The sequence below is a fragment of the Heterocephalus glaber genome, unplaced genomic scaffold, assembly GCF_053883595.1.
Source record: "Heterocephalus glaber isolate CG9 unplaced genomic scaffold, H.glaber_assembly_v1.0 deba00000122, whole genome shotgun sequence".
NCBI classification, from domain to species: Eukaryota; Metazoa; Chordata; class Mammalia; order Rodentia; family Bathyergidae; genus Heterocephalus; species Heterocephalus glaber.
In genome coordinates, this window is record NW_028258138.1 from 35,059,056 (window position 1) to 35,072,639 (window position 13,584).

Sequence of the window (13,584 nt, forward strand, 5' to 3'; positions counted from 1 at the left end):
GTAATATTTTGGCTCACCAATGCTTCTGTTCTTGAACAATTTAGTTCCCAAACAGAAGCACTTGGCAAAAATTGGCTTCTGTTAGAAAACTCCACATCAGGTGAACACAAATGCAGCAATCTTCCCCAGAATTATGGAACGAATTAAGTTTGTCAATCAGTTCTATTGATTTAAGCTACCATTTTTATACTTATTTGCCATAGTATCCCCTAAAAAGAAAAGCTTTTGGTACTAGGAAGTGGGTGCTCTTGTAGCAAATATCTAAATATGTGGATGTGGTTTTGGAATTGGATAATGGGTATAGAATAAATGAATTTTGAGCTGATTGATAGAAAAACCTTAGATTGCCTTCAAGACATGATTTGCAGACATTATTAACATTACAGGTGATTCTGGTGAGCGATCTGGTGAAATGAGGACCAAAATAGATAAAGCTTCTAGCATTCTAGAGAATGCATATTATCACTATACATAAAATATTAGAAATACAAATGTTTGAGATACTCAGAGAGAAATGAAACATTACTGAACAAAAGAGAAAATGTGATTTTGGTTATAAAGCAGTAAAAAATTTGGCCAAGTTGTGTTCTAATGCTGAGTGAAAAACAGAACTTACAAAAAATGGACTTGTATATTTAGCTGAGGACATTGCCAAGCAGACCAAGAAAGGTTAGCCTAGTTTTTATTTGCTGTTTATAGTAAAAGGAGAGAAAAGATAAACTGAGGAAGAAACTTTTAGGTGAGAAATCAACTCTCAGTTTATAAAATCCTCCGTCTATCTGGGCAGCAAGTTGAGGAAGTGTGTTTTGGAGAGAATGTGAGGAGTTAGGTAGATAATCTATTGGTAAACAGATTAGGTATGTAATTCATGGACCCAATCAGCTTTCTCATCAGCCTCCAGTCTTAGGAATGGGTTATAAAGGAAGAACCTCTTATTTAGTGATACAGATCCCTTTGATATACATATAAGAGCAGCAAGAGTTTTAAGAAAATTAAGAATAATAATTGTGGCTAAGGTACAACTGATAATTTTCAAATATCAAAAATAAGAGGAAATTTCACTATGAGAATAATGTAATCAACAAATAAATTTAGTTGTTTCTATGCTGTGCAAGACAAAATACAAAGTCAGTATAAAAATTCAAAAAGGTATCTATACACCTGGATTAGCTCTTCTTTCAAAGAGAGTTAAAACTATATCAAACTTATAAAAATTCATGAACAAACACTGGACACCTGGACAGAAAAGGACAAAGATTAGATAAAACAAAAAAAGAGGGACTTGAAGGACACAGGTGCAGAATCAGAGAGGCAGGGAAAGCTGGTGATGTTAAGGCCTAGAGAATAACTACTAACCAGAAAACCTTGAAAAGGTTAAAAGATACAGTCACTGGTCTAGAGGCCAGAATATTGAGCACATTATTATTATTGGACCTCGAAACTTAACAGAATGTTCTCTGTTCTCTTTCAAACTTGCTTAAGGCCAATAACCCTTTTATACTGTATGTTCTAATCTCTACCTTTGAGAGTGACAATGTCTATCATATGCTATTTCCAAATTCAGAGTAATTGTCATCCCATAAACACCTTTTTTTTTGTTCTTCTGATCCCCTAAACTGTGAGAGACCATATTTCTATTACTTTAAACCAACAGGCTGGTGGTAATTTTTTAAGGTAGCTCTAATAATCAAATATAGTTTCTTGCTCAAGTATTCAAAATGTTCTGATGACTTTTGAAAAATTACCTTCCTGAGATTGAATCTTTAAAAAAATGTCTTTTGGGGTCCATATAACCTTGAAACTTCCCTGAGGATCCCTGGGAAAAACACATGGATTTATTCTTTAACCTTATAAAACTTGAGGTGTTAAAATAATTAGTTTTATTTGATATGTGATTTACTGTGATCTGCAATGGAGGAGTCATCAAACCAAAAGAGATGCTAGTCTTTCCTACATTGAATTTATATAAGAAAAAATACTACTAAAATATTTCTAAAGTCCAAGACATAAAAGAAATTCACAGATTTGTCACCACTCATTGTTGAAAGTATGTTTCTATTTAACAGAAGTGTATTTCTGGTGCTACATTGTCTGTTATCACAAAAGCAATAAACTGATTTCAGTTATAATTTGCGGTTTTTTTAAATGCTGATTTAGCCATAACTTTTCTTCTTTAATTCTAATCTAGCATATTTTGGTACAGTGGTTTTCATAGTGATTTGTATCATTTGTCATGGAGCTTTATTAAGATAGAAATGCTTAGAACTTTCTTTAGATTTAATGAATCTGCTCATTTTACATAAATTTTTGCTGTAATCAAGTATATGCTTGGAATATTTGGAGTACATTATATCTCAGTGTTATCACATGTAGTGAATAAAATTTTTTCTGTACACTGGTGATGTTCATGAATTTTTATAAGTTTGAGATAGTATTAACTCTCTTTGAAAGAAGAGCTAATCTAGGTGTATAGATACCTTTTTGAATTTTTATACTGACTTTGTATTTTGTCTTGCACAGCATAGAAACAACTACATTTATTTGTTGGTTACATTATTCTCATAATGAAATTTCCTCTTATTTTTGATATTTGAAAATTATCAGTTGTACCTTAACCACAATTGTTATTCTCAAAAATTTCTAAAGGGTTTTTTCTATATTCTGTTTTCCTGATTGTATTTGTAATCAGCAGCAGACATGATTATTTCATCTTCAGCTAAAGATACAAAGAAAGAAAAAGAAAGAAAGTGAAAGAAAAGAAAAACTGTCTCGAGGTTTGAAGGGAAAGGACAATGCCAGGTACTTTGAAGCAACACTGTTATCTCTTAGGAAACATGTTAATATATTGAATAAGGATTTCCAGAACTCTAGATGAGAGCATATGTGTTCACTAGATTGCTAATCCAAAATTAAGTAGAGCAAGAATTAGTTAGAATTAAATGAACAAATGAAGAATTCTTAGTATTTTTTAATAGAGTAGATTTGATGTTTAATCTTATTTTTTCTAGAATAAATAATTGTTAAATTATCTATAATCTTAATAATTTAGTAATCTCTGCATTAGTGAATGAAGAACAATAAGTTCCTGACTTGCAAACATTCGAGTTGTGAACTTTCACAGATATAAGCAGATCTTGCATTTGGTGTTTTTATGCCTTATATTGTATATTTGTGTCAAAGGTATATATAACTCATTTTGTTGAACTTGCAAACAAGTCTGACTTCTGAACGTTTTCCCAGAACGGAACTGGTTCGTAAAATTGAGGATTTACTGTATGAAAAAAAACGTATTTTAGTCTACCTCCTTAGTCATTGCAGGATTTCAAATTTTCACATGTTCATGGTGATATGATTATTTTATAGTTTCAGTAATAATTTTATATTCTCTATTAACATCACATGATTGGACCCATTGGTTACATATATCCAAAAACTTTATTGGAATGTAATATTTGAGAATATTTCCCATTAAGGAAAGAAGATTGAGTTTACAAAGTTAATGTTTATAAAATCCTTTTGGAAAAACAAGTCTGATACCTCACTTAAAATGGTGTTGGCATTAAAATTGAGTAACCAAAGTCACTCATAGGAGCAACTAGGAACTTTAAGATAGTTGAAGGTTTTCAAGAAGAGAGAGCTTTGCCCAGGTTTATAAGTATTGCAGATAAAATCTGGTGAAAAATTATTAAGGTGTACCTTCCTAGTCTCAGAGCTTTAAGTTCACTTTTGAAAACTTCAAATAATGCTGTACAAGAAAACCTGTTTGGTACCATTCTATAGTATGATGTCAATTAGTAGATTTATGTTAATTATATCAATGTTGTTCTGTAACAGAATAACCTTTGACATCGTTTGCTGTTGTATCAGATTTTTGCCCTATTCCTTTTTCTTGAACAACATTCATAACTTTCTGATTGCTACCTAATATTCTAACCTTTCTTTGCTGGAAGTTCATGTTTTATACTATCCCTTACCCCTGCCCTGGCCCTTCTTCACTGAAAAATTAATTTTGGAATTGTGAGAATTATGTTATTTCTGGCTGTATCTCTGAAAGTATATCCGGATAAGTTTAGTGTTTGAATCTGTGGAATCAGTAAAGTAGATTGCTTTCCTATTTAGGCTCATTGTCCAACCCATTGGGGAGCTAAATAAAACAAAAAAAACAGAGGGAGGAAGAATCTACCCCTTCTTACCTGATTGCTTGAGCTGGGACACTGCTATTCTCTTATCTTCTGAGCTCCAGGTAGTTAGGACTTCAGACTTGGACTCCACTCCACTTGCTCAGCTTTTCAAGATTTCAGGAGCTCAGAGTCAGATTTCTCTTGTTCCCCATTTCACAGAAGGCAGCCTGGCATTGTGGGATTTCTCAGCCTCCATAACTGAGTAAACCAATTCTTTACTAATTTTTTCCTCTATACACATATAAAAATGTATACACACATATGGGTTTTTTCTCTAGAGAACTTTGATTAAACAAAGGTTTGTATTGAAATATAAAAGATTAGACGGGAAAATACTGCTTGTTTTTTTAATCTTTATCAAATTGTCAGTTCTTCTAATTTTCTAAAATGAATGACTACAATCATTCAAAAGTATTTTTAAATTTTCTCCTTCTTTCCTGAATTGGTAACCTTGAAAGATAAAAATCTGACCACATATAGTATATCATTATCAGTATAAGTTGTCTTAGGATTGCTTCTTTCTTCAGGAACTAAAGAAGATTTGTGAGAGATAAAGTTGATGATTTGAGACCAATCTCAAAGAATCCTGGCCACAGTAGGTAATGCATGAGAAAGAATTTTCCTGGACAATCTGCTGTCTGAACCACTTATGAAATCTGGAAAAGTGCTTGAACAATGAATGCCAATATACGACAGGTAATCATGACTGTAGTAAACAAATCAACAGCATCAAAATTTCTGTTAGAGATGTTAAGGGTCATAAATGAATGATTGTCCTTCATCAAGTCCTTGGCATACACTGTAATGTAGATTCACAGTTCAACTCCTAGCTGTTTGGATTAACACATCATTTTATATTAATATGTCTCATTTTCATTTTAATTATCAGTTTTTAAAATATGCTTCATATTCAAGCCTTCAAACCAAGTAGCCTCTCAAAAAATGGTACAACTGATTTGGCAGAAAGCAATCCTAAGAGAGGCCTCAAGGGATATCTTTCAAATGGCTTCCCCCTTTAATGTTGCCACTTGCGAGGACTATATCCACTTTTGAGTTATTTTGCTGCAAATTGTAATCATTATGAACAAAAGCGAGGGGTTGCAGACAATGTTGAAGTTTATCTGGTCCCTGAGCATCTGGAAAACAGTGATGGTTGAGAAATATCCCAGGCTGAATTAGGAGAAATTGCTCATGGCAAAAACCTCTGCATGTGCTAAGAATTCATCATCTATAGCATGCCTCCACCCTTCTTTGTGTCCTCATAAGACTTCTTCACCATACTTTCTCTTTTTACTTGTCTCTGTAAAATCCTAGTATTCATTCTTCTTCTTTCAGATGTTTCTTATTAATGGGCATACTCTCAATTGCCATGGCCTGAATAAAATCATTTCCTTAGTTGCCAAGTAAGTCTTTATTTCTAATAACCTTGCCTAAGGAACATTTTGATATAAAAGCATTGGAGTATTGAGTCTGAAGCTCTTTGAAAAATAAAAAGTGAAGAGAAAAATAACAGAGGAAGTTGCGAAATGATTTCCTGAACTCAGATTTTGATCAATTTATTTTTTAAGGGAAAAAGGCTCTGTACTTATCCCTCCATGAAATAAAATGATCTTAGAAGAAAAAGATATTTGTATTAATACTGAACAGTTTGGCACAGGATCCGATACAGAGTACTGAGAAAGTACCCTGAATTCAACAGAGGAATATATAACAGTGCCAAGAAAATGGAATTATATTACAATTTCACTTTTTTATGATATATATAATCACATACACCCAGCCGCAAAGGATTCACCAATATCAATAAGACACTCTTTATGTGAAAGAAAATCTTATACCTTCTATATATGAAATACTTTCATAAGAATTATGTATTTTCATCTTAAATTCTTAAATTATTTAAAAAGCTTTAAGATGGGAAAAATGATGATGTGATCATCAATTAAATAATTTTAGCAAAGCCTTATAAAATTGAATGAAGTGACAGAAAGAACTGCAATATTATAACATATGTGTTAAATTATTGTTTTGCTGACATACATATTTACAAGAAAACTATTGTAAATTTTATTAAAATTGTAAGCTCTTTTAAAATGAAATCTACAGTAGTGCCTATCTTATCTTTGGTTTCATTTTCCATGGCATTATGATTTAGATCTAAAATGTCCCCAAATGCCTTATATTTAGAAATGGAACTTTTGGAAGGTGACTGGGGTGATGGGGACACTTTACTTATCACTTGATTAATGAGACCTAAATGTGCTGTTGGTAGAAGGGGACTGGTTTGTAAAGGCAAATCACTGGGCATGTCCCCTAGAAGGGTGCATATATATTCTTGTTCTCAACTCCTGCTCCAGGTTGCCATGGGTGGAGTTGTTTTTCACTTCTTTTCCTTTCTATCATGCCACTTCTGCCTTGGAGTCAACTGATCATGGCCTGAATCCTCTGAAAATCATGAGCCCTATTAAACCTCTCAGTTTTTTAAATTGTAGATGTCAAGTATTTTGTCCCAGTGAAAGGAAAACTGGCAAATATACGTGGTTTCAGTTATCCATATTATCCAAAATATACTATAATATCCAAAATATTATTATAGTCCAAAAAGAAATAAAATATTTAGAGAGAGAACAATTACATTCACAAAACTTTATTCAAGTATATTGATATAATTGTTCCTTTAAAAAATTATTCTCTTCCTCTGCCTAATTTATAAACTAAATTGATATACCTATAATCAATTTAGTTTATATGTAATGTATATATTATATATTATAAAAACTATATATTTATATATATATATATATGAAATAATGTAGATTTAGAGCTCATTGCACTTTGAATTTCAGGTGTTCATTGGGAGTCTTAGGATATATTCCCCACAGATAATAAGGTACTACTGTAATCATTCCTTTAATTATCTCATGTTTAATTTTTATGATAAAATAGTAGGGAATTTTTGATTTGGATCTCATTTTATTCGCACTTTTTAGATTTCAGTTATTGTCTCCACTGAGATAACTAGCTGCTTTAGACAAACTGAGATAAAGTCAATTTTCATCGTAGATTTATGACCTTTTCTCTACTGGCTATAATTTAACATTTCAAAAAGTCACAAGGGGCTGTAGACTCACATAATTCCCAGTGACTCTGTAGGAAATGTATTGATTATTTTTATCCTATCTATGACGCTTACATTAGATGAAAAAATTTAACTGTCATTTACAGCAAGAGGTAGTCTAAAACAACACATATTTGGGCAGCAAGATTTTCAAGGTCAGCAGGGGATTCATGGATGAAGACTGGACCTTGACCTCAGTATTCCAAGAATAGCCAGTGCTTTGTTCACCTTTGGTTAATCTTAATACTGAATACTAAGAAGTTGGCAAGACTATTTTCTCCCCTAAAACATTTACTTTAATGAAATAGTTCCTTCAACATGGAAATATATATGAATGCTTAAATAAAGTAAGACATTTGCTTTCATGAGCATATAAAATGCTTTCCCCAAAAAACAATTGTAAATTACACGTGACAAGTAAATATACTTCTTTTAAATCTTTGGCTTCCCTAACTAAATAGTTTAAAGAATTAGTTTCTTATTAGAGAAAGTCAAACAACCGCAATGTCTATATTTAACATTTTAAATAAGTGTCTTGTAGTATGATTTGATACTCCTGCTCATGGGCCAGTACTTTTCTTCCTTCTGTATAGAAGGTGTGTACACAGGTAGTAAAAGGATAAAATGTCAGCAAACAAGGAATTTGGGTGTAGCACAAAAAAAATTTAAATGACCGGATCAAACACATCAATAAATAGGACATATACACACTGAGTACCTAGAGAAGCTATTTAGTTGAACGTTCATTATGTAAGTTTGAATTCAGGGTTCTCTAGGAGTCTTCTGCCTGATATCTGTAACAAACAGCTTGTAGATCATCCAACGAGGCTAGTGAAAGCAGAGAGGTACAGACTTTATTCACCTGGGCAGAGGTGGACTCACAGCAGGCAAAAAGCCCCCAGCCCTGAACAAAGAAGAGGCAGAAAGCTTTATAGGGAATTGGAAAAGAGTTCTGACACGTCTATCACATATAGGGGTCAGAGCAAATGTTTGTGGTTTCGGGATCCATGCAGTGATAAAAGCAGATGTATGGATATTCTCAGGTGACTTGACATTGAAAAGATATTGTACTTTGTAGCTGTTATGTCTATGTTGGGAACATCCTACCCTGTGTTCTGTGTCTGAGATAGCATGGGTTTTGTCCGACGGAGATAGCACCTGCATAGGCTTCCTGTTTTGTTGTGTTTTTTTTGTATCTTGTCAGTCTGTAGTTTAGGATTAAAAATATATTCTTTAACCATTTCATGACCAGATCAAGCCTGACAATAACAGACAAATGCAATGTTTTCTCCATTGTCATAGTCAACGAGTAGCAACAAATACCAGCAAAACTACACAGAAAATAGGTAGTAGATCACTACCCTCTGGAAGACTAAGTTGTACTTGTATTGTTATATAGAGCAAAATATTCATCACTTAAATCAAGTGAAGTTTTTAAATGGCAATTTGAAAACTATGAAAAGACTTCAACAAATACAGTACAATCAAGAAGAGTAGGCTAAATATTTTTCACATCATTTACCAGTGATTGTTGTAAATGTACTTCTACCTTAATTAATAAGAGATGATTTCAAAATGAGTAAATCACAAAGGATTTCCTTCAACACTTGGCCTAATGATGAATAGAGGAGACAAGAGAATTCTATTGGAATATAAAGATATTTTTTTCTTAAAGGTGAGCTAAAATGGCTTTTAAAAAATACACAAAGAAAATGTGTTTTGCTGAAAAGTCTTCATTCACCATATTTGACATTAAGCTAAAGGAAATCTGTAGAAGTAAAATCTCTTTAAAGACTTCTTTATGTGTAGGCGTTCTGATTAACTGATTGAGAACAGGACAATAATATTTTTCCTCCTGAGATTTAAATAAAAATGCATTTTATACAATTGCAATGAAAGAGTCAGTCAAGTGGAACAGTCAATGTTATAGAACAGTGAAATAGCAACAATCATAACAAAAGAAGTTTTAAAATAGAGAAACAGAAAATACAATTTACTGTGTGTTAAGGGGACGTTTTATATGCTTATGAAGGAAAATGTCTCAGAATATGTAGGCATTCATGTATATTTACATGTGGAGGGTAACTTGTCAAAGTGAATGTGTAGAGGTAGACTTGCCTTCTTTGTGATCAGTATTATGATTAACTGAAGTTGAAGAGAGAATTACAAGTGGAATAGTGAGGTGGAGCTCTAACTCTCCCCATTAATATCCTGTTGGCTTTGTGCAAGTCATTCATATCCCAAAGCTTTAGAGAATTCTTTGGAGATGAAAGTGGACCTTTAAAAGAAAATCTCCAAGGCAGCTACTCAGTCACTTTGGCTTTTAAAATACTACAACACAACATTCAATGAAGGGAAAACAAAGTTTACAAACAATGATAATAGAAACCCACTATATGCAGATTCAGGGCATGTGCCTATTATCTCAGCTACCAGAAAAGCTGACTCAGGAAGATTGCAAGTTCAAGACCAGCCTGGAAAACTTAGTAAGACCTTATCTCAAAATAAAAATAATGATGAGAATGTAACTCCACATTTTCTGGGTTCATTCTTTTTACCAACAAAAAACAAACAAAATCCCACTGTTATGGTCTGAATATTTGTGTCCTCTCAAATTCATGCATTAAATTCCAATCCTCAAAGTGACAGTGTTAGGAGGTGGAACTATGTGAGATGGTTAGATTATGACTGAAGTAGGGACTTTTATAAAATGAGTTTACAGAGAGATACCTAGCCCTTTCTTCAGGGAAGAAAAGTAAAAAGATGCCATTGACTAGAAAGGGGATTCTCTACAGATAGTGAATCTGCTGGTGCCTTTATATTGGCCCTCTTAGCATCCAGAAGTATAGAAATAGATTTCTGTTGTTTATAAGTTATTTGGTTTGTGGTAAAGTGCTTTGTTAGAGCCTCTCAAGTGGTCTAAAAAACCCAATTTTATACAATATTATTTCTTTACTGAACCCTTTGCATTTTAACATTTATAGGAAGGTTGTCAAAACAAAGCAAAAAGAAACAAAAACTTGTCTACTTTTAAAACATAAAAATAAGCAAAAATAAATCAGTTTGGTATAAAAATAGTATTTTCAATATATTTCCCTGAAATAGAGTTTCTAATAGAAGTAATAGATGTAAGTAATTTCAGAGGAGTGGCAGATAAAAAACTCCATCTGATGTATGGTGGGACATCACAAAGAAAGTCTCCAGTCACTATCAAAGTCAGGCCAATGCAAACCCATTATCACAGTTAAACTTTCTAACATCATTTTTCAATAACTAGAAAAACATTATACATCAGAATACAGTAAGAATTTCTCTGTAAACATGGATTGAAAACATTTTTAAAGGTTAATTAGGTAATTTATCTTTATTTCAATGACAATTCCTCACAAAAATGAAAGATTTAATGTACTCAATAATAAGTATTTACTGTATTCTGAAAGCAATACTCAAATTTCTGAATTTGGAAGAAGTTTTGAGGTGGCTAGCTGCACATGTGTAATTTGACTGTTATACCTAAATGTGATAATCGAACTTGTCACACAACACTTTCCCAAATAGAACACTTCAAAAATTGCTTTTGATATAAAATATAAATTTCAAAAACCATTTTTAATCTACCCCCCCAAAATCAATCTTAATAAATCTGTTGAGTCACCAACTTAAAGTGTTAAAAAAATGGCATAATTGAAAGATGGCTGTTACTTTTTAACAGATTCTACCTTTTCACCAATATCAACCAAATCACATTAAACCTGATGAAAACTTCATTACCTAAAAATTAATTGTTTCAACTAATGAGGCAAATATAAATTTAAGCTTTTAAGGATCTGTAACTTCTGGTATATTTAACAAATTTACAATTTGGAATTATAATCAAAGTAGTATTTTAGCTTCCAATTTACATAATCTAGTACTAAATAGTGAACAGTATTGTCCAGTTGAGTTTTTATTGGATTTTAGGACAAATTATTTCTAGTGACATACTAAGTTTTTAACAAAACTGTATTATAAAATTGCTTAAATAATTGGATTAAATAACAGCAGACAAAATTGATAAGAATACAGAAAAAGCCAATGGTAAATAGTCTGATACCATGGGAGAATGATTATTGAAGTAAAATCTCTTGATTGATATTAATTATAGCATATTGTCATTCATATTTCTAATCCATAAGTGAATTTTATTATATTGCAGAAATGTAGATTTTTAAAAAATTAAAATGAGCTAAACTTCACTTTTTGGCATTGGTTTGTACATCTTCATCTGACCTTTTCATATTCTCTAAAAAATATTAACATTATAAATATTGAAATATTGGGGAAATATAGAGAATAATTTGTCTCATTTAGTAGCAAGGGAGAAATACTTTATTATAGTTATTATTTCTTTTAATCCTGAAATTTCTGAATATAACTTTTATTATCAACTAAATATTTTGAAATGAGATAAAATAATTCATGAGCAACGGTCTTGAAGAATTTTTGCAGAAATACAATTATATAACAAGGGAACAATTATATATTTCTTCCATTTTTCTATTTATTTTAAATCTTATATTGCATTATTTTCTTTAAAAGTAAAAAAATATTCTGTGCTTTATGCAATATTAAAAAATATAGAGGCAATACATCGTCTCTAATAGTACCCAGAGAAGTGCCTTAGAAGTACATGAGAGTAATACCATAATTTAAGTAGTTCTTTTTTTCTACAAATTAGTTCACATGTTCTTATTTTCTTGCATGTCAGGCTACTTTTCTGTCATTTTGCCTTGATGGGAAATACTATAATTTTTTTTATGACAAAAAACACAGAAGATACACAAGTAAGTAGTGAAATATAAGATAGGGAAAAATATGGTCTCTACCCTACTTCAAAAACTTCAATAGAATGTAAACTCCATAAAAGTCAGGTCTTTGATTTTTATAGAAGTTTTCCCCCATAATTTTTTTGTATTAAAAGTATTCAATAAATGACTTCAGAATAAATTAACAATAGATGTTGATTCATTTCCTAATCTCTTCAGACTTCCTATAGGTTTGGAATACTTAACAAATTATGTTCACCGGCTGGTGATTTAGCTCAGTGGTGCCACCCCCTGCCTCACAAGTGCAAGGTCCTGAGTTCGATCCCCAGTACCAAAAAAAAAAGAGTTCACTTACTCAATTTTTTAGGAAATTTTTCCTCAAATATCAAAGAAGAATTGTTTCCAAATAACAAATTAATTCATAGATTCTGCATATGTAACAGTGAATAAATATTGTGAAACTCCCAATTGACATATATCAATTATAAAGGCTTTTCTTCAATATCCTTTTATTTTCTATTTATGGGTATACTACCTGTTGCTCAGCCCTTTGCTGGCAACCTTCCTGTCTTCTGACTGTTTCTTGCATCTGAGAAATATAATGAGATCGTACTACTCATTGCATACCCTGCAAAGAGGGCAGAAGAAATGTGCTCATTCAAGGTCAGAATCTGTGAATAGTAACTATGCAATAGTTCCTTGTGTCGGGATGAGTTTCTTTCTTTCTTCATACTCAAAACATAATGGAAATAATATTCAATAACATTTCCTTTCTTTCTTGGATACAAAGTGCTAGGTTTCTTCTATATTCTAATTGAATTATTATAAAATAGAACATTTGTAACAGTTTTCATGATATATTTAAGATATAGAAATTTCTATTCCTTTTGTTTATTGTAACTTTTATATATTATTCTGCAGGGATTGAATGACTTCACACTGTGTTCTTCTTAAAACAGGGAGTTCCATATGTTCATAACTAAATGAAATAGTGCCACATGATAAGGGGAGAGAAGGCTTGGGCCCACAAAAACTGGATCTGACAAACATTTCTTGGCACAACACCTGTTGCCCTCCAGGGTAATGTGCTTTGCCCCAGTTTTACCATGAGTGCTTTGAATGTTTGAAGGATAACACGTGCCATTTTATAAAAATTCTAATTTTGCATTATTGTTATGCTCTAGCAATACACAGCTAATTGCATATTTAAGAAAAAGAAACAGATCTGTGAATTTAAGACAATAAGGAGGAAAACTTCATAGTGTTGGGATATAGAAAGCCAAAAAATAGTGTTTTTCATATGACATATGTTCTCTCCTAGAGCCAGTAAAATATCCCTTTTGGTGACATCTCATGACTTTAAAAGTATATGTTATTCATGTTCTACAAATTCTATCTGGAATATTACTATAGGCTTTGCTAGCATACTGTCTTATATAAAAATATAAGAGCAGATGAAAACATATCAAAATATGTACAT